The sequence below is a fragment of the Lagopus muta genome, chromosome 3, assembly GCF_023343835.1.
Source record: "Lagopus muta isolate bLagMut1 chromosome 3, bLagMut1 primary, whole genome shotgun sequence".
Taxonomy (NCBI): domain Eukaryota; kingdom Metazoa; phylum Chordata; class Aves; order Galliformes; family Phasianidae; genus Lagopus; species Lagopus muta.
This window is the reverse complement of record NC_064435.1, coordinates 5,741,813-5,763,547: the sequence shown is the minus strand read 5'-3', so window position 1 is coordinate 5,763,547 and position 21,735 is coordinate 5,741,813. Positions and strand designations below refer to the sequence as shown.

Here is a 21,735-nt window from a genome sequence, read left to right as displayed (position 1 = left end):
GGTATAGTCTAAGAAGCATGTATTGCATTAGTTTGAAAGATCACTGAGAAGTAAATAATATTCCTTGGTTCCAACACAGATAGACAGCCTCATTTGCAATTTGCAGGATAATTTCATTTTACTGTTGGGGTCAAATCTAACCATTTGTAATTGCAACCCAAAAATTTGAGAAAACACAGATCATGATGTTTTGCAATAGTAACTGTTATGATAACATTTGAAGAAATACATGGCAACACCTAGGAATCTCAGAGTGAGCACTGAAATCTAAAAAGCACATAATATAAACACTGAGATTTAAGTGGTTAAAACTGCACTGAAGCATCGGTATGAAATGTGCAGCAAAAATTATACAAAAACCAACTCATATTTCTTTTTATTTCACACTAGAATAAAAGTGCCAGTGACTGATACAAAGAAAAATCGTCTTTTTCAGTCAAGATTTATAGATTGCCACCTGGCTTTTAATTTATCTCCTTTCTCCAATTAACAGGCTGTGTCAGTGGAAGAGAGGAACATTAATGACACAAGACAACAGTGTCATCTCCTGCTACAGAATAAATCTTGAAGAAAGAAAAATATCAAAGAGGTTGTTCAAAATAAATCAAAAGCCTTGGCCAAGTTGGCTGGCTGCGTGGCAGATATTTATTGCCTCACACAATACTTACAGAGGGAAAACAACTGGCACCAATTGGTTAGAAATAAATTAAGAAAGGTAATTCCAGCAAAAGAAACAAATAACAGTTCAATATTTTTTGCTGGTTAAGGTAGAAACAGACTCTAGAGCAGAGGGAACACAAAACAGGGATGTGTTTAAATCACAATGTTCAGCTCTGAATTCTACCCTCAGTCCATACTAGTGTCAATTAAATATATATGTATATAGAGCTATTTCATTTTTATTGCATTTCATATTTTACCTTATTCGGGAAATGCACTTTATCATTTTTAAGGGCCAGTTCTGTTTGGAAGCATCTGTTCTCAGGTTCAGATTGTTCAGCAATTTTTGGGCTGCAGCTGAAGCCACATTAGACATGAACCCCCCAATCATTACCACCACTGTAAAGCATAAGGTAGTGCATATTTCCATGCAGAGCAAAGTTCTTCTGATCCGAGGCCCAGGCAGGGGAGGCTAAGTAGCACTTTCGGGTAACTCCTAGCTCCTCTTCTTAACTAGGGGTCATGAACTCACAACATTCTGACTTAGGTAGAGATGCCTCCTATTGCAGGTACAATCATCTCCAGCTAATGCCTTTTGCCAAGTACATGTTCTCAGTGCTCAGCAGAGCCAAATATCACCCAAGCATTCACATGCTTTTAAAGTTTAGTGCATTTGGATTAGCAAAGGCTGTGGTTTTAACCTTTACATCAGTAATTAGCGGGATTCTGCAATCTGCTCTGCTAAAAATGTAATTCATAGCAAAACAAACTTTTTTATTTTTTGAGGGGAAACTAAGTGCAAGAGTAACAAATATGGCCATGTAGCTACTCTCAAGCAACAGCTAAGAAAGATTTACAAAGTTTAGCAAAGGTCATAGATCTCCCACAGCATACATTTATTGTTTCCAAGGTAAGGCCAGAGGGAACAACACAAGACAATCTTCTATTCTGAGCTAATCCATGAAAATTTCAGACCCTTTCACTCAGTGCAACAAGGAAGATTCTTCTTCCTTAGTATGTTCCTATATTTAAGTTATTTAAACTGCCATTGAACGAGGTCAAATAGGTTAGTAAGACGTATGGTGGTCACCATATTTAAGATTGCATCTGGGCCAGCTGAGACATGTTATGTGCCTGCTGTTTTATACAAAAGGCTTTATAAAATGGATGATTGTGATCCTTTCCTCTCAGTTTATGTGATGGTTTTCAGGAACAATGAAGGTAAAATAGTATCTTCAAGCAGTGGTACAGGAGTTCAGCTTCATTTTCACAAGACAATGAAAACACCATCTGCTTTGATAGAACAGTGATGCTTCTGATCTTTCCACTCTCAGCACCCAGTATCTCACAACTGCAAGAGCAATCCTTACTGCTTCTGATATCTGTCTGCCTGCTGCGCAGTCTCAAACTAAAGGTGATGCTTTCAGAAATCAGATCAGATCTCACGGAAGAGAAGCATATATTTATGCTATTATTACTTTCCTATATATTCTCAGGGTAGGCTTGATATATGCAATTATCATAAGATCATCTTTAAAAAAATAATAATAAACTCTTGTAGTAAATGTTTATTCTTAAAGGGAAAAAAGTGCATTTTAATAGCATTTTTTTTACCTTAATTCCACCTACATCAGGAAGGGGTTTCAAGGCATTCAGCTCAAAGAAAAATGAGAAAACCAAAAGCAATGAATATGGAAATAAATGATATAACGTACAGGGACATGGTTAAATGCAAATAATGGGAACCTGTACTACACCCCTTACACGCCAGCTGCTGGGCATCTGCATCTCACAGTGTTTAGCTAACCACGGCTGCCTGGGCTTGCTATTTGCAGCATAGAGAAGCATGTGAGACAAGCTATGGTCAGAGGTAATGAAACACACAGAGAGAAATGCAAAGGAGTCAGTACTGATACAGGCCAAGTCCTGACCAGATGGCACTATGAGGGCTGCTCCAGAAGTAATGCCTCCTATCTGATTATGTTAGCCTACAATATCAAAGGCGGATGATGGCGGTATGGCAGTAGTGGTTGAGCCTTCCCACCAGTATGCCATTACATGTTGTTTCTATGACAGTGACAGTGGGTCACCTCTGCTGGTGCAGATTTTATGAGTCTGGCATTGTGGCATGCAGGCTCCTGTTCATTACTGGCAAAAATACACAGCTAATGTTGACACAGGTAATATGTTGGGGGGAAAAAGAAAAAATGTTTCGTAGCTGAGAATCTTCTTTATCAAATAGTGTTGTTCTGCTCTTTGTATCTGCTGTAGTTTCCATGGAAATAAATAGAAGGCATTACTTTTGGAACAACATACATGAAAGAAGCTACAAAGAAATAGTTTCACTTTAGAATTATTCATCTGAAATATTAAAAATACATGGAGTTAAATTATTCCAGAATCTTTTCCTATCTCTATTCATCTTTTAGGGATTATATTTAAAAGATTTTCTGCAGTGATAAGGATTAAATATGCTATATCAAAAACAGGTATTGTCTTCATACCTCTGTTTCTGCAGTCTTGTAACTTAAGAAAAATAATGAATGTTGTGAAATAAAAAAAAAAAAAAAAGAAAATGGCAAGTAGGTAATGGCATTACAGTGAAATGTCTTCGAATTTCAGTACAACAACTGTTAAATGAAGCTAAACTATGCATTTCAATGGTGCCAACATTCAGTGATTTGAAAAGATGTGAAAATTAAAAAAAAAAAACGAATGTAACAGTGTATAAAACTGTGAAGCTTAAGAATGAAATGCATTTTGCATGTAAGTGTATCAGGTGTCCATCAAAGTAAGTTCTAGGCTGTCTACCTTTGGAGCTTGGCAAATCTAATCTGTGGAACTGGGACAGAACAGTAAGCTCAATCATTACCCACCAGTGATCTACATAGATCTACATAATCACAGCAATGTGACAGTTGAGTACAGACAGGATTTGCCACATACTAGAAATATTCTGAAAGCATAAAGCAGGGGAATGGCTCTCAAAGTGAGTACATGCATCTATAGCCACCTGACCTGGGGTCAACTGAGATGGAAGTTCTCAACAACTTCATAATAATGATCACCACACTTATTGAGGCTGTACTATGCAGAAGGCACCTCAAATTTCATTTAAAAAGCAATGAATTACTGTTGATTTATAATGGGAAAAAAAAAAAAAAAAAGCAAGGAAAAGCTAAAACCTTTCATTTGCATACGGTTATATGAATAAATTACCATAAGGTAATCAGTCTGTGTGAAACTCATCACTGTGGTAAAGGCGCCAGTACAAGCTTTACTTCTATTTAAAGGGAGGTGGGGTGGGAAGACTTTTATTTTAATTTTATTAAAGAAAATATGACTTAATAGTGCTTTTAAGTAGCTTGACCTTAATAGTACTTCCACACAGCTATCTAATCTGTTCCAGACTGTGTTTTATAGGAAATATCTCAATAATGGAAAACAGTACCCACAGTTCCATTAGTGCTCTGAAGATCTAATGCATAATCAATATGATGTACAGTAAAAGAAAAGCCAATAATTAACTAATACGTTAATGAAACAAATTAGCTAAAAAGATGGAGATTGCACTTGGTCATTTATTATGTCTGATTAAATTCCCGTGAATCACATGGGGCATGCTTCAGAGTGGCTTTAAAAAAAAAAAAAAAAAATTAAAGAAAAAAAAAAAAGAAACCAGAAGGGCTAGGAAGACATAATAGCCCTTTGTCAGTCATTCAGGACTCAAATCCAGATTTATGTGGGAAGAGGAAAGCTTTGGGTTGTTTGTTTGTTTGTTTCCCTTTGTCTGAGGAAGAAAAACCTTCATTGGCTGATGGAGGAAGTTGTGGTTAATGGTTTAGATCCAGACCACAACAGAAGGAAGATAGCTGGGAGATCCTTGTGTTGCAGCAACTGCACTTAGGATACAACTTAGAAGGACACAATACTCATTACACTGTATCTGAAAGTAGGAAAAAAAAAAAAACAAAAAAAAAAACAAAAAAAAAAAACTTATTTTTCTCTGCCTTTAAGAAAACTGAAAATGGTTTTTCATTTGTGGGACCCCTTTGATGTAATTCAGCTGTAGTTATTTGTCTCTAGATAAATAGTAGGGATTTTTACTTTATCCACACCAAAAGCTTGAATGCGATATAGCTTATATTGCCAAAGAAGAATCTTCGCAGGGGAAAATCATGTAAATACAAAATAATAATAATATGCGTTGTTCTTTTCTATCTCTTTTATTGCAACATCCTCTGATTTGTCTAGAGATAAGAACTTGTGAAATGTAGTCTTGGCTGTGCAGCATACAGTACCTTAATAATTGATTAGTTATTAATTAATAATAAGTTAGAACCTCCAATTCAGAAATGGATTATGCACCAGCCTAGCATACCCCAATATCATAAGACCTCCCAGTCTGTGTGGGATACAGAGCATCTCCAACATGGGGTTGTGTCATTATGTGTTCATGTTGAGAGAATAATAATCTACGTGGCTCATCACAAAGAAATAGTTTTTTTGACAGCTTTAGTTTAAAAAAAAAAAAAAAAAAAAAAAGCTGTAGCAAAGTTGCAGAGCATATTAGTCACCTTGATGTAGAGCCTATTCATCTTTTCTGTTGTAATTATAAAATCTGTTCCTTTCTTGAACCAAAGCAAAAATCCTTCTCACAGGTAAAAAAAAAACACAGGCTTTAACAATATGAGAAAATTCATTTCTCATTGCCATCTGTCTCTGGGATGCGAATAGGATGGGGACTGACACTGTATATACTCTGCCTTGGTAATTTAGATAATCCTGCTGTGATCTAGTCCCACATCTGAAGCAGTGACTGTCAGCATTTCCTTTGCAATAATGCACATAAAAAGAGGGTGAACAAAAGAAATACAAAGCCAAGAGGAAAAAGACAACACAGGAATTTCAGTTGTAAGACTGCACACCAGCTTAATGATCACATTGAATCTTTTCTGTTTTTATGTTCATGGTGGTTTTCTACCTTCAAAGGTTAGGGATGGAATGATGGTCCAGTGCTGTGCGCAAAAGCCAGTGCACTTAGAAAATGAGTCTTTGACTCTTCTCTGTGGTAGGCTTCCTTTATGCCCTCTGGCATGTCACTCTCTGCCTCTGGATGCAATTTCACATAATAAAAATGGAAAACCTGACCACAGAGGGACAGTGATTCCATAGCACTAGAAATGGTGGGATGCTCATATAGCTGAGCCTTTCAACTGCAGTGATTGCTGCTGTGAGAAAATACTGACATGATACTATCCTTGCTGCTTTCTACATCTAACCTTCCCTCTGTCCATTTCTGGACCTGAAAGAACCCTGGCATTATTTTGACTATTCTACATAGATTGTTCCAAAAATAACAACTCCTATTTATTTCCATGGAAATTACAAAGAGCATAACTACTTCAACAATTTGTTAGAACAAATTCTCAGCTACAAAACACTATTTTTCAGTAGAGGCACCACCATTAGCAGTGCACTTATGCTAGCGATGAGCAAAAGCCTGAATGCTGCTCTCACAAAAATCTGCACCAGCAAAGGTGGACTCACTGCCACTGTCGCCACTGAGACACGCCTCTCTGTGCTCTCATCCTCTGTTTGGTCTCCATAAATGTTCACTGGTGAATACCAACATGTGTCATTTTTTTTCCACATGGAGGAACTCATTTCCACACCTCTGCTTCATACACACTTCCATGTCAAATGCCATTCTGTCAGCTGCCCCTCTGCTACCATCTCTCACAGAAACAACATGTAATGGCATATTGGTGGGAAAGTTCAACCTCTACTGCCATACCACCGTCATCCACCTTTGATGTTCTGGGCAAACAATCAAATAGGAGGCATTTCTTTCAGAGCAACTCTTGCAAAAAATGACTTCCACAAATAGACACAATTGTCCATCCCAATTCCTATCTTTTGCACAGCGGGTTTCACTCCAGACCGGTTCTACACTCTCTAAACACGACAATTAAAGCTCCTCTTTCCCCTGAAGCAGGACTGTGAGACCAAAAATCAGCAGGGAACAAGGGAGAGGCATGGGAAGGACTTACTTTTGTGCACCAACAATTCACTTAAGTAACTTCACTGTGCACGACTTAAAGAGGTTTGGGTTGATCTTAATTGTGGAGTGCCTGGCTGAGCCAAGGAGGTGAGAGGTTCTCTGAGGATACACAGCATAGCTGTCATTTCATCATCAACAGATGCAGTAAGACAGGAAGAGAAAGTCAGCAAGGAGGAAGCTATCTACAAGTTTTCTTACCTTGGTGATTGGTACACTGGATTAGTGAAGAAAGAGGGAAATTGAGACCAGGTTGGAAGGGCAAATCACCGTGACTATAAATGCTTCAAAAAACTTAAATAATTTTAACACATACTCTGAGGAATCAGAATATTTTTCTTCGAATGACAAAGAGCAGTTCTTTAAGTGCTATTTAAGATAATTTAACTGTGCTGAAAATATTTACAGCTCCTATATTACTGCATATATTAATTGCTCTTGTAGCTTTACTGTCCAATAAAAATGTTTAATACTGATGGAGCCAAGGAGAGCAGATAGTTTTGAAGTTCTAATTAAATATAATCAAAATTAATCTAACCGACTCAGTTTTCAGAAAACTTCAGGAAGCTTCCCCATTAAAACAAAGTCTCCCTCACGCAGGTTGTGCTGGACAACAGGAACTGCAACATCACTGATCACTGCCTGCACTTCAGATGTTAACGCTTTGCTGTCTTTGCCAATTGGCGCACATCCACTTCCTTCCAACAGACACCAACATCTGGGCACTTTGTTTCCCTCTTCCCACCACTGTTCCAACCACTCTATTCTTGCCACACCACTGTCACTTTCTCCACTGCTGGCATTTGTTTGCTGGAGATGAAAATGAAAGTATTTTATTCACTGATGTTTCGGTTAATTCCTTCCAAGTAATATAAGTTGGCTTCTATACCATGAAAATTTTGAAGACTAAAACAAATTTTGAGTCCCAATCAAAAGACATATTCTTGAGTGACTCTTGGTTTATCTGCATTGATGCTGCATTATGTTTTTCTAAACTGTACTTAAATAGCAACAAGGTAAATACTGCATATGGCACTAATTTCAGACTGGTGCTAATAAAAACAGGAGTCACAGTAATATCTAGAGCTTTTTCATTGGCTGTAATTCTGCTTTAGTTAAAAGAAAAAAAAAAAATGCCCACAGGTGTTACAGAAGGAGATAGGAATTTAATTTTCTCCTTTTATGATTCATATTATCTTCTTTTGCCACTCCCCTCCAGTGACACTAGGGACAAGCTTAACAGATTTTCTTTATGTCTACCACTTAGTGATATGTAAGCACCATTTTCTTCACCCATCAAAAGATATCAAATGCAAAACAAGTAACAACATGAAACGTGAATGAATGAGCAGAACTGTAAGCCTCACTATTATCAAACTGAACAAATTTGCTGACAAGATATACACTGGATGTCTCCCAGCTCCAGTAAAAGCATGGTCTGAGCATCATACTAACCTCCCACTCCATGACCTGAGGGACAATTTCTGTGAAAGCCACTTTCAGACTTATAGGTAAAATCAGGCTAGTTTCAGGGTCTCAGCATGCATTGGATTTCAATGTAATTCCAGACATTTATATAGACTGGAAGGAGCGGACCTTGAGAGCAGCCCTGCAGAGAAGGACCTTGGGGTCCTGATGGATGAAAAGTTTAACATGAGCCAGTTGTGTGCTCTTGCAGCTTGAAAAGCCAATGGTATCCTGGGCTCCATCAGAAAAGGGGTGGCCAGCAGGGAGGGAGGTGATTGTCCCTCTCTACTCTGCCCTCATGAGGCCCCATATGGAGAACTGTGTCCAGGCCCCCAGTACAAGACAGAGAGCTTTGGAGAGGGTCCAGAGGAGAGCCACGAAGATGATCAGGGGACTGGAGCACCTCCCCTATGAAGACAGGCTGAGGGAACTGGGCTTGTTCAGCCTGGAGAAAAGAAGGCTGCAGGGTGACCTCACTGAAGCCTTTCAGTACCTAAAGGGAGCCTACAAACAGGAGGGGAATCAACTCTTTGAAAGGGTTGATAACAGCAGCGCAAGGGGAAATGGTTTTAAGTTGAGGAAGGGAAGATTTAGGTTGGATGTCAGGGGAAGTTCTTTACTATGAGAGTGGTGAGGTGCTGGAACAGGCTGCCCAGAGAGGTTTTGATGCCCTGTCCCTGGAGGTGTTCAAGGCCAAGTTGGATGGGGCCCTGGGCAGCCTGGTCTAGTATTAAATCGGGAGGTTGGTGGCCCTGCATGTGACAGGAGGGTTGGAGATTCATGATCCTTGAGGTCCCTTCCAACCTGGGCCATTCTGTGATTCTGTGTGATTCTGATTAATTGGATTATTTGGAGATATTAATTGGAGATATTTTGCAACGTACTGTAGGGAACCTGCCGGAAGGTTGGACTTGATCCCTCAAGGTCTCTTCCAGTCTCTACAGTTCTTTGATATTTTAGATTTATTGTAGAATTTCTGACACTTGAGAATCATTGGATATCCTGAGCTGGAAAAGACTCAGGAGGATCATAGAGTCTAACATTACAGAATCATAGACCCATCATAAACATATACAGGATTTCCTCATGACAATCGGAGTTATGTGCATTCCCCAAATCCTTCTATAGCCCCATGAATGACAAGATCCACATTTCCTAGACTATACAGCTGCATACAGTGTAGATATACAAATACAAGAAAAAACCCTAACTTCTCTCCTAGTTACACTCTAGGCCACCATTTACATTGCTCCAAAGAGCCTATACCAGATTTGGGGATTACAACTAAAGAGCTCGTTTCTCTCCTCGATTTAAGAGTGGGGTTAAGTGGCTTACGGAGATGTTGATCTCAACAAGGCAAGCATTCCAGGGAAAGAAGAGAGGGAAGAAAGGAAATCAACCTGAATTAATTCTATCTTCTATCTGTATGTTTGTCTTACATTCACAATTTACAGCTTTGCACGAAACAGCTTCTTGTAACAACCAAGAGCATGCCTTTAGATAGGAACTGTTAGATTTACACTGTTGCAAACTACAACAGAAAGTGACAAAACTAAGTGCTTTTTTTACAGACTTTTTTCCTAGATTTTGATAGACTTGGTATTTGTAATAATATTTTGCTGTCTGCACCATCTTGCATCTCAGCAGGGCAGAACACTTTGCAAACATTTAATTAAGATTTATGAATTCTCTCCAAGGTTGGCAGGTAAGTGCTTTTAATGACATCAGATATTTAAAGTGACTTGCAGGCACAGACACACAGAAATTGATCATTAGGTTAGGGGAAGAAGGGCGACCACAATTTGGAAGTGTCATTGCCACTTCTACCTGGGGACTCTCTGACTTTGGAGAGCCATGGAGAGACAGCATTATGCTGGGCAGCAATAGAGCTGACAGCTAGAAAGGAAGGTGAAACCATGTTATGGCAATTTTCCCAGGACTTCAGGTGACAGAATTTGGAGAATGTAGCCATTGGCTTCATTCAGAGGTGGTCAGAAAGGCATAAGATTATTCTTAATCTCTTTGAAGAGGCTACTGACAATTAAAGTTTGTTCTGTTCTTGTATTCAGAATGGTGTCCTGAAACAGAGCAGCAAGGTCAAAACTTTACCCAAATAAGCCAGCAAAGCTGGCCATATAGCTGGCAGCTGACATACTATTTGCAATTCTGTGACTTCCCCTGGGCTGCCATAATCTCCTGGTCCAGCAACTGTCTCACTATATTACAGAGATACACACATCCTTGGACAGGTGGATGGAGGAAATAAAAGCAAGGAAGTTCGCACTAAGACTGTATGTATGTTTTATAGGGAGGTTTCAGTCAACTAGATAATGAAATCAAAACTCATCTGAGGATTTAGCTATAGGCTGCATTCAGCCTAAAGATAGCTGCTAAAATCCTACCTGAACTTATTGCTTTTCTTCTGATTCAAAGATTTCTGGTAGCCCACTCTCTCCCTGAGGTGGTCTTGTGGAAACCCAGGACTTGGCTGCTCAAAGAGATTTTCTAAACATCTTTGGTTGATATTTTTAGGTTTGTTTGCTGTATTCCATTGACACGATGTGAGAGCTGGAAGTTTGGTAGATGTCAAAGCATCTCCTACCTAGAGCTCAACAAACTTCTCTTCAAGTCTGAGCTTAGGCCAGACTGCTTTAATCATACTCTACAGGATATCTCTCCATCACATGCTATGTTATCCAACCTTTCAACATTTGGCATTATTTTCCCTGCCACGTATGCATGCTGCTACAATGTAGGACATACATAATAGTAGTAAGATCTGTACAGATACTGATAAGTTCAATATTATTTGAATGCTAGATTAAAAAAAAAAAAAAGCAAAAAAAAAAAAAGCACTCCTCCTATGATGCAATCCCTTAATTGCAGTGGTCTTGATTCCTCTGTCTCAGCTTTTCTACCTAACCAGCCATGCAGTAGTGTATGATGGTCAGGTGTTCAGGAATATTAAGGTGCCTTCCACACTGCTACCCTGATACAGACTGCTTAAGTATCTTACTTCTTTTTCTAATTTATCCTTTTTTCTCTCTTTAAGTCTTGCCTGGATTAAGAGCAGAGGGAACAATAAAAAACAAAAGACAGATAGGAAAGATGAGCCAGATAAATATAGCTGACATATATCTACCCATTTGAGGCAAGGGAAAGGAATTCACTAAACCACTTAATCCATCTCTTCAAGTATTCTGTTTGCATATGTAATTGAGATATTTTGATCAATCACTATTCAAAAGATTTCTTAAAGAATTACTGCAGAATTTGATGCATATTTAGGACTGTTTTTTCTGTGGTTATAGAGAAATGCTGAAGCTGTAAAATATCTCTACTTCTGTAACTACCAAGTCTTACGTTAGTAGGGTGCACTTAAGCAATTTGGCTAACATACTGCATTTAGAGAAGACCAAAAAGAGACAGGTAAAGAGCCCCAAGAACTGGATTTTCTGTCATTTCTTTGGAGTCTGCTTCATCACATCTATATTTTGCAAATGTCTATGCTGGCATTTCTAAATAAGATTCATGGTGACATACTGAACATAAGAGAAGATTGCTTAAAATAACCATCAAGTATTTATCACTGCTTAGCTTTTCAGAGACCAAGAGGCTTCTTTTTGAGACTAAGCACCTAAAACACCATTGAAATTCAAAGTATTCAAAGTGAAATATCTTTTTCAACAGTATCATGTCTGAAGGACTCAAATATATTGTGTAGGATCCTACACTGAGAATGCAACTATAGCTAGCTCTCTTGTGTCACCGTGTACCTGATTCTAATTATTACAATGGTTTGGGAAAAACATTGCCTTAGTAAATATGTCAACACCCAGCACTGCAGCAACTGCAATGCTTTCCACTGGAGACATTTATATACACAGGAGCAAACACACATTAAAAAAACTACAAAGAATAAATGTCCACTTCTGAAAATATTTCACATGGTACTACTGAGAGAAGACAGTTACTTTCTCTTTGTTTACTGTTGAGAAGCAATACAAGAATTCTGTGCTGCAGAGTACAACCCACTCGCTTGTGAGAATGAGCACCAGCTAGCTCCATTCCTACTTCATTGCACTTGAAGCTAATTGTTGGTGTAAAGATGAGTAGTATGAGCTGTTCAGCAGGACACAGCATTCTCTGGGAGTAATTTTCAGGAAATATATATTGTCTGGTATCCACTAACTTAGGTTGGGACCAGAAGAAATGTCAAGATGCTCTATAGAAGCAATTATTATAACAGTTTAGATCTCTGTTTCTGTGTATACAAATATTGGAGTACATTTCAGACACAGGGAACTGTGTGTGGGATTATCTATACCGGGTCGTGGAAGACTTGAAAGCAATCTGTCAAAATCTTGCAAGATTATCAACTAACTTCTGCAGATGTGAATGATTCAGGATGGGTAGGGGCTTCCAAGGCCCATATCTTATGGATGATGTTTCTCTCTGCATTTGCAAGGGATCCAGCACCCTGATGAAACTGGGAGAAGGAACCACAGGGACAACTGACAAAAACATCATCCTATCAGCAAAGCTGCCCTTATCTCCATCAGAAGCTCTGTCTAGCAAAGCTTTGGGTGTTACTCTAAAAGCAGTAATCACCAGCTACTCAAATTAACTCAGTGCCCAGCCTTTCATTTAAGCCTGTGACACCTCACATATTTGAGCATGGTCTACATATGTTGCAGAGATATTATATATCTCTGCATATAAGATATTATATATCTTATATCTATATATAAGATATTATATATCTTATATATCTCTCATCATACTCAGTGCAGTGTCTTCATGAATGGAGACTCAGTGTCATGACAGTACTAAGCACTACCACATAATTTACTCTGGAACAACAGGGAGTGTCCCATCCTGCTACTGTGCCAATGATGTCCTTCCCATTGCCACCTACTGGGCAAGACACTAGGTCTGGGGTCATCAAATGGAGAACTGAAGCATTTGGGGAGATGTTTGGATAGGAAGTCTAGGAGGTAAGAATGGAAAGGGAGAGCCCTGTGTGTTGTGAACCTTTTCTCTGTGCAATCAGTTAGAGTTTTGCTGGCATCCCCTCTACCTAATCCATTACCATGGATGAAAATACCATACAAAAGGAGAAAGCAGAAAGATTTTTCACCAAGCAGTTAAACCCAAAGTTTAACCCTGTCCTCCTGGAAACATTAATAGACCTGGAAAGATAAAAGAATTTGCAGTGACAAATTACAATCACTCAAAGACATTTTAATTTGCCTATATCTGACGAGGGTAAGAAAGAAATAAGGCAGACACAGGGACAATCAGTCCTTTCTGGACATCAGCCTGAAAAAGGTTTCTTATAATCTCTGTATCCTGAAGAAATGAAATAAATCTGAGGGAGAGCAGACTGGACACAACAACCTAGCCTACCATAGGTTCATTTTCTTTCTGCATCATCTGTTTGAAACAGCATTATGAAGGCTTGATGTCACCTATCAGCTCCTCCTACACACAATTCCTGGAAAAGTGCCCAAACAAAAATCTGCATCCCTGTAAGTTTTATCCAACTTGTCTGATGCCAGCAGCATCAGATAGTTATCTTGCTTTCAAGCAAAAGGGAAATGGAAAGGCAGTACTGATGGAAGCAAGAGCATCATCCTTTCAGTTCCTAAAGTGATACTGTAAGAAAGAAGGGACAGACATTTCACAGGATCTGTTGTGATCAAACAAGGGGAAATGGATTCAAACTAAAGGAGTGAAGCTTTAGATTGGATATAAGGAAAATGTTTCTTACAGTAAGGGTGGTGAGGGACTCAGACAGTTTGTCCAACCTGATCTAGCTGTGCACATCCCTGTTCATTGCAGGGCATGTCCCTGTGCATTGCAGGACTAGACAGTCTTTAACGGTCCCTTTCAACTCAAATGATGTTATGATTCTGTGATCATGGAGGTTTCAGTATGCTTGAGAGTGTGGCAGGATGAAGTAAGTGAGGATTCACAAAAACCTAAAGAAAAATCCTGGAATCTTAGAATCCATAGAATTCAAATTTAGTGTTTCTCATGTCAGTTGGGGCTCCAGTTCTCTCAGTACATGGTAATAATCGTAGAACGGCTTGGGTTGGATGAGATCTCAAAGATCATTGAATTCCAACTCCCCTGCCGTGGGCATGGCTGCCAACCACTGAATCAGTCTCTATATCAGTCTGCCCAGGGCCCTGTCCAACCTGGCCTTGAACAGCTCCAGGGATGAAGCGTCCATAACCTCTGTGCAGCATGTGCCACCACCTTATCACTATCTCCGTGAAAAATTTCCCCATACCAAAATTGGAGTAATCCCAGGGAGTTATTCGAGTTTTCTCTCAGATGTCCATACACAGAAACTGGATTTATTTCCTTCAGGCACCTTGTGCTCACTGCCACACCACCTAGCAAATGGTAAACCAGACATCTGGTGATGGCAACACAAATTTCTTTCTTCATAAAACTGAAGACTTTCTGCACGCTTTTCTCAGTCATGCCATAAATCCCTCTTCACACTAATTTATTCCAATGTGCCCTGTCAATAGACATGAAGACAGCTTCACAAAAGAACGTGCAACCACTCTTATGCTCTGAAATGGCATAAAAAAGATTTAGTGTAAACAGAAATGAGGTCTGAGGGGATAGGACCAGTGGGAAGTCTGGTTCTGTGACTAAATTAATATGACAGCCACTCCGAAACTTGTCCTTTCTTTCAAGATGATGAGGTACCCTGAAAGTCTCCATGACAACACAGCCTGGCCTTGTGTTACAAGATGCTTATGCAAGAAAGCGTCTGAAAGTGCAGTGCCTGGGGAAGGCAGGGAACAGAATTTCAGCTGCTTCCCTCACCTTTGTTACGTATTTTTTTCAGCAATATCAGATATTCAAGACAAGAGGATTTTTTACACGATCTTCCCTATTTATATCATTGCTTGTAATTTTGATTAGAAAGACATGCACAGAAATATTAAATAACAAAAATCCGACACATTTTCCTTCGGTCGAAGTGCTAAAAGCAATCAGTTCAATAAACTCTGTCATTTCTGGTAGAATTGTTCCTGTTGGTAATCAACACAATAGTGCACAGCCACAGTAAACTTCAAAACCATCTTGCTCCCAGTGCTATCCAAAACTCAAGCTATCAAATTCACATACAACATTCTTTATCCCGCCTGGAATTAAATTTGGCAAAGGGGATAAAGGATAATAAAAAAGGTTTCTTCAATTACTTTAACAGTAAAAGGAAGACTAGGGAGAATGTGGCTCCCCTGCTAAGTGACGGGGGTGTTCTGGTAACGGGGGATGCTGAGAAGGCGGAGATACTGAATGCCTTCTTTGCTTCTGTCTTCAGTGGAAAAGCTCCCCCTCGGGAATCTGAGACCCTGGAGATTAGTGAGAGGATCTGGGGAATGGAAGACCCCCCTTCTGTCAGGGAAGAGGTGGTCCGGGAGCGCCTAGGCAACATCAATGTTCAGAAATCCATGGGACCCGATGGGATTCATCCACGGGTGCTGAAGGAGCTGGCAGAGGTGATTGCTGAACCGCTTTCTGTCATCTTTGAGAAGTCTTGGAAGACGGGGAAGGTGCCTGAAGACTGGAAGATAGCCAACGTCACCCCGGTCTTCATAAAAGGCAAGAAGGAAGACCCAGGCAATTATAGGCCAGTCAGCCTCACCTCTGTCCCTGGAAAGGTGATGGAACAGCTTGTACTGGATGTCATCTCCAGACAACTGGAAGAGGAGGAGGTTATCAGGAGTAGTCAGCACGGGTTCACAAGGGGGAGGTCGTGCTTGACCAACCTGGTAGCCTTCTATGATGTTGTCTCTGGCTGGGTGGATAGGGGGAGAGCAGTGGATGTAGTCTACCTTGATTTCAGCAAGGCATTTGATACTGTCCCCCATGATGTCCTTATAACAAAGCTGAGGAAGTGTGGGATAGATGAGTGGACAGTGAGGTGGGTTGAGAACTGGCTGACTGGCAGAGCACAGAGGGTCGTTGTTGGTGGTGCAGAGTCCGGTTGGAGGCCTATAACTAGCGGTGTTCCTCAGGGGTCTGTGCTGGGTCCGGTCTTGTTCAACATCTTCATCAATGACCTTGATGACGGGATAATGGCCACCCTCAGCAAGTTTGCCGATGATACGAAGTTGGGAGGATTGGCTGACACGCCTGAAGGCTGTGTTGCCATTCAGCAAGACCTGGATAGGCTGGAGAGCTGGGCAGAAAGAAACCGGATGAGGTTTAACAAAAGCAAGTGTAGAGTCTTGCATCTGGGGAGGAATAATTGCATGCACCAGTACAGGTTGGGGGATGACCTGCTGGAGGGGAGCTCTGCGGAAAGGGACCTGGGTGTCCTGGTGGACGACAGGTTGGCCATGAGCCAGCAGTGTGCCCTTGTGGCCAAAAAGGCCAATGGCTTACTGGGGTGCATTAAAAAGAGCGTGGCCAGCAGGCCAAAGGAGGTGATCCTCCCCCTCTACTCTGCCCTGGTAAGACCTCATCTGGAGTACTGCGTCCAGTTCTGGGCTCCCCAGTACAAAAAAGACAGGGATCTCTTGGAAACAGTCCAGCGGAGGGCCACGAAGATGGTGAAGGGCCTGGAGCATCTCCCCTATGAGGAAAGGCTGAGTGAACTGGGTCTGTTCAGCCTTGAGAAAAGGAGACTGAGAGGGGACCTGATCCAGGTCTATAAATATCTAAGGTGTGGGGGGCAGAATGGCGAGGCTGGACTCTTTTCATTGGTGAGTGGAGACAGGACAAGGGGAAACAGCTGGAAACTGGAGCATAGGAAGTTCCGCACAAATGTGTGCAAGAACTTCTTTACAGTGAGGGTGACGGAGCACTGGAACAGGCTGCCCAGGGAGGTGGTGGAGTCTCCTTCTCTGGAGACGTTCAAGACCTGCCTGGATGCCTACCTGTGCTACCTGCTGTAGGGAACCTGCTTTGGCAGGGGGGTTGGACTCGATGATCTCTGGAGGTCCCTTCCAACCCCTACAATTCTGTGATTATTAGAAAATTTTCCTGTGGAAAAAGGAGAACATAATTTTACATCATACAGGCTGTCACCGATCTTGGCATTCAGTCATCTAAATGGAGATGCAAGATGCCATCTCAGATGCTCCAGTCTTTCGCACTCCAGCAGAGATCAGGACTCCTGCAAGTCCTGTGTCACATCTATCAGCTCCACGTGAACAACTCAGAAACCAGAGCATAATCACAGAATCACAGAATCATAGGGGTTGGAAGGGAACCTCCAGTGATCACCGACTCCAACCCCCCTGCCAAAGCAGGTTCCCTACACCAGGTTGCATAAGTAGCTGTCCAGGCAGGTCTTGAATATCTCCAGAGAAGGAGACTCCACCACCTCCCTGGGCAGCCTGTTCCAGTGCTCTGTCACCCTCACTGTAAAGAAGTTCTTGTGCACATTTGTGCAGAACTTCCTATGCTGCAGCTTATGTCCGTTTCCCCTTGTTCTGTCTCCACGCACTGCTGAAAAGAGTCTGGCCTCACCACCCTGCCCCCAACACCTTAGATATTTATAGACCTGGATCAGATCCCCTCTGAGTCTTCTTTTCTCGAGGCAAAACAGACCCAGTTCACTTAGCCTTTCTTCATAGGGGAGATACTCCAGGCCCTTCACCATCTTCGTGGCCCTCCGCTGGACTGTTTCCAAGAGATCCTTGTGTTTTTTGTACTGGGGAGCCCAGAACTGGACGCAGTACTCCAGATGAGGTCTTACCAGGGCAGAGTAGAGGGAAAGGATCACCTCCCTTCACCTGCTGGCCACACTCCTTTTAATGCACCTCAGAATACCATTAGCCTTCTTGGCTATGAGGGCACCCTGCTGGCTCACAGCCTACCTGTTGTCTACCAAGATTCCCAGATGCTTCTCCACAGAGCTCCCCTCCAGCAGGTCATACTCTAATCTGTACTAATGCTTGTGGTCATTCCTTCCCACATGCAAGACTACACTTGTTCTTGTTAAAACTCATCAGGTTCCTCCCTATCCAACTCTCCACTCTGTCCAGGTGTTGTTGAATGGGAGACTTCAGGGGCGTCAGCCACTCCTCACAGCTTTGTATCATCAGTAAACTTGCTGAGGGTGGACTCTACCCCTTCATCCAGATAACTGATGAAGATGTTGAACAAGACCAGACCCAACACTGACCCCTGGGAAACACAGCTAGTTACAGGCCTCCAACTAGAATGTGCTACTGATGACAACCTGTGAGTCCTGTGAGTCAGACAGTTCTCCATCCACCTCACCATTCACTCATCTCTCCCACACTTTCTACATTTCAAAACAATGATGTTGTGGGTGATGCTATCAAACACCTTGCTAAAGTCAAGATACACAACATCCACTGCTCTCCCCTCATCTACCCAGCCTGTGATGACATCATAGAAGGCCATCAAGTTGGTCAAGCATGATCTTCCCCCTGATGAATTCAAGTTGCCTACTTCTGATAACTTTCTTCTCTTCCAGTTGTTTGTAGGTAGGTTTTCTAACTTCAAGGTCCTTTCCACTGATTTCAGAGTTACCATAAAGTTGCACAAGGTCTGAATTAAGCCCACCAGTGAAAAAAAGCAGGGCCTTGATGCATCTCTCTGGCATGAAGACCGTTCACAGCAAAGATTTAGTTTCCACTAGCATCAGAGAAAAACAGGTGAAGCAAAGTATTAAAAGATTTTTCATCATGCTAACATGGCTGGAGAATTAGGCTACAAACAAATAAACCAAGCAGGGATTATATAAGACTTAATATAATCTTTTATCAGAGCTGAGAAGTCCCTAATTAAACTATGGAAAATACTACTTAATGAGCCTGTAAATAAATATCAGCAGGAGAGACAGCAGAGCACCTTCTAGGGAAGGCCTGAACTCCATAGGAGAGTTAAGAAGAGCAAAGCAAAGATCAGAATTACTGGAGCACCCTAGCCTACCTCAGTAATGAACATACCAAAGGAAAACACCTACAGCCTTCTACCTTTCTTCACTAGCACTTTAATCTTTTTGTTAATTTCAGGGGAACTTAACATTAGTAAACATTCAAAACACGCAACAGTGCAAATTTCCTTTGAAGTTTCTCCTTTCACACACTATATTTTCCTATGTTTGAACCACAGTGAGTTTTGTCTGGCATTGCCACTGATAAGAGGTGCATGCAATATCCTGCCAAGTCAGGGCAACTGCATATTTAAGAGACTATGGAAAAAGTTATCTGAGTTCATGTTAGAAAGGAGGTCATCCAGAATGACTGAACCACTCCAGTCAAGCCAGACAAATAGCATGCAAAATCTCTGGCCAAGACTTCACGAGTCAAACAGGATGTGAAGTTTAGTCATTCTGCTCCAGGGAAGGTAGGCATCTGCTTTCCCTGGGACCAGAGCCAGTCTCTTGCTTGTGGAACAGCCCTCTACAATAAAATATGGTATTTCAATGTTCTGTTGTGGATGCCACCCACGGCTGTGCCCACATCCTTTTACTTTGTAAGCTCTGCCAAGACTACTGTCCTGTGCAATAAACAAAGTACCTGTATGCAATGTTTGTCCCTTCTGGATTTTTTTCAAGAGGAGGGTAGATGTGTGGCACTGAGGGATGTGGTTTGTGGCAGTGATTGGTTGACAGTTGGACTAGATGGTCTTAATGGTCTTTTTCAAACTTAGTGATTCTAAGAATATGCTTCTGCCTTTATTTCAAGGTATGCCTCATGGTTTTCCAAACATCATTCCAGCAAATTCAAATAAGCTACATGTTAAGAAACCAGTACACCCACAGCTTAATGCTTAGAGCTCCCTTGTGCCTTTATTACTTACCTCCCCTTCAGCATGTTGACACCCAGTCCTCTGCTTGAAGGACTTCCTCTCTTTCAACACCCTTTGGTGGTACTCAGTAAACACACTGAGGCTGTGAATAACTCACTTAGTTCCATTTTACCTGGTCTGAATGGTGTTCCCTTAAATTTTTTGCAGTGTGACTTAATCGTACACTGTAGATACATTTTGAAGGTACAAAATCCCCTGTGACCTACAGGTTCCTAAATAGATCTCCCCTCCTGTTCTGACCATCTTAGATCTTCTACTTTCAGCTTGCTCTCAACCCTTTTTTTTTCCCCATTTTTTTCCCTCGTTTTTATATGCCTAACAGTCAAATTCATCTGTACAGCTAAATCTGTTAACTGATCCAAACCAGCAAATCCTGAGTACAAAAGACACACCTCTTAAAATCAATACCACTACGAAAATTGCTGCTGCTCTTGAAGCTGTTGCTATAGAGTGGTGGGATTTCTGTTTCCTTTTTGTTTTAACCCAGGAAGAAAATAACAAAATAGAATAGTCTGTTAGAAAGCTTAACATCATTTCTACAATTAGCTTAATACATCTGTGTACAATCTCATAACTTACAGGAAAACTTTGCACAAGCCACTGAGCTGAAAAGCCAAGCTGGGGATCAGCAAATAAACAAACAGATTACTCTTTTAATTTTGTTTGGATAATTAGTTTCAATGCAGCTTTTACTATATCATCCATCATTATAGGTACTAATATACCAAGATTCTCAAGGAAAGCTTTGAAGCTAGCATCCAAATTTCCACACGCGTCGCAGCAGAAATAATTTTTTGAAACTCCATGCAACTTGGATTTGCTCTATTTTATCACTAAATAACAACTAAATAAATAAAATATATTAAAAATATACATAAATAAATACAACTACACTTTTGCCTCAACCTGATAACTAAAACAATACGATAGCGAGAAGAGAATGTAATCACCACAGGGAAGACAAAACTACTAATGAAGTTCTGGTATCTCACTTTCTTTACAGTTGGTCTTTGACAGATTATCTTGACACTTCCTTCAAAAAGGAGTACTCAATGCATCTCAATCACAGGAAGAAAACAACCGAATTCTCACACAATTATGAACTAACCTCAAGACTGACTGACAGCCAGGAGGTTTCAAGTCTCTCTTTGTAAAGAGAATAACATTTATCTGTAACATTTGTTTCCAATGTTTACTGCACATCATTATCCTATTTCAATGCAAAATAACATTCTCTTTCTTACCAAGTCTGCTTTTTTTCATCTTTATTCTTTCTTAGCGCAAATAACTTACCCGCTTCAGCAAGCTCTCTCCTCTGAACTGTAGCTTCTTAAAGATCTACACCTTAATAGGGAGGGTGTTTATAGGAGAAGCTCTACCACAGTTTAAATTATGTTAAGTGGTGGGAAGGACTGAGATCCCAAACATATGAACACACATTCATCTACACCCACAGCATCACTGACAGCATTACATGAGCTTTCTGCAAGTGACAGCTGATGCTAAAGCGTAGAGTTTGTATGTATAGTATTAAAGGTTAGTTTTGTTTCTTCTTCTGAATGCAAACGTGTTCTCATGAGCAGAAATTCCTTAGAGATATAGACATTTAACGTGGCAGTGTTTGCAACAGCAGAGTGATTGGGATAATAGCCGAATAAAATTTTATTCAAGGATGCAGAGAACAACATACTGCAATAATGAGGTTTTGCTATAACATACATCTG

The 21,735-nt window shown here is 40.7% G+C and overlaps 1 protein-coding gene across 1 annotated transcript in view; it reads right to left on the bottom strand.

Annotated features, from left to right (window-relative positions):
- FAM135B (family with sequence similarity 135 member B) overlaps positions 1-21,356 on the bottom strand; it is a 253,776-nt gene extending 232,420 nt beyond the window's left edge. Inside the window, exon 1 of the mRNA XM_048938962.1 lies at positions 21,305-21,356. The gene's annotated coding sequence lies outside the window, so the exon portion shown is untranslated. The remainder of the gene's footprint in view (positions 1-21,304) is intronic.
- Between the last annotated feature and the right edge of the window lie 379 nt (positions 21,357-21,735).